This window comes from Buteo buteo, chromosome 11 (assembly GCF_964188355.1).
Source record: "Buteo buteo chromosome 11, bButBut1.hap1.1, whole genome shotgun sequence".
Lineage (NCBI taxonomy): Eukaryota > Metazoa > Chordata > Aves > Accipitriformes > Accipitridae > Buteo > Buteo buteo.
In genome coordinates this window covers 13,644,661-13,645,180 of record NC_134181.1, presented here as the reverse complement: position 1 = coordinate 13,645,180, position 520 = coordinate 13,644,661, and positions in this window count along the sequence as shown.

Sequence of the window (520 nt, the reverse complement as noted above, 5' to 3'; positions counted from 1 at the left end):
TATAAGTTTTAAATGTTCTGCATTTTAACTCATGCACTAGTTACCTAGTTTCTTGTGAGCATTATAGAGGATTTAGAGGTGAGGGTGATAATCCTGCATTCAAGTTGGGTAGGTTTCTGTGGAAAGTAGGTTGCACAGAAGATGGCTGCAGAAGTCAAGACTGATGAAGCTAATGGAGGGAGTGAAAATGGCTGTCTGATGAGCAGATAAGTAAGGAAAGGATCTGGGAATGTGCTAGCAGACAAAGACAAGAAAGCTTGAATGTGGCACAGCTGAAGAGGGAAGAACTGGTAAGAGATGGGGGTTGACAAGTTTCTGGTATTGACAGGAAACATGATCTGCACAGCTGTATCTGTGACTAACTTAAAACTGGCAGGACATTCTTTAGATGATTACATCTATCAAACTCCTCTTTAAAGAAAGAATAAATATTTTACCAAAACAGAGAGGGGCGGGGGGGAAGGCTTAGAGCTGTTTTAATAAATTATTAGAAAACTATTTGGAACCCAGTGACTTAGAA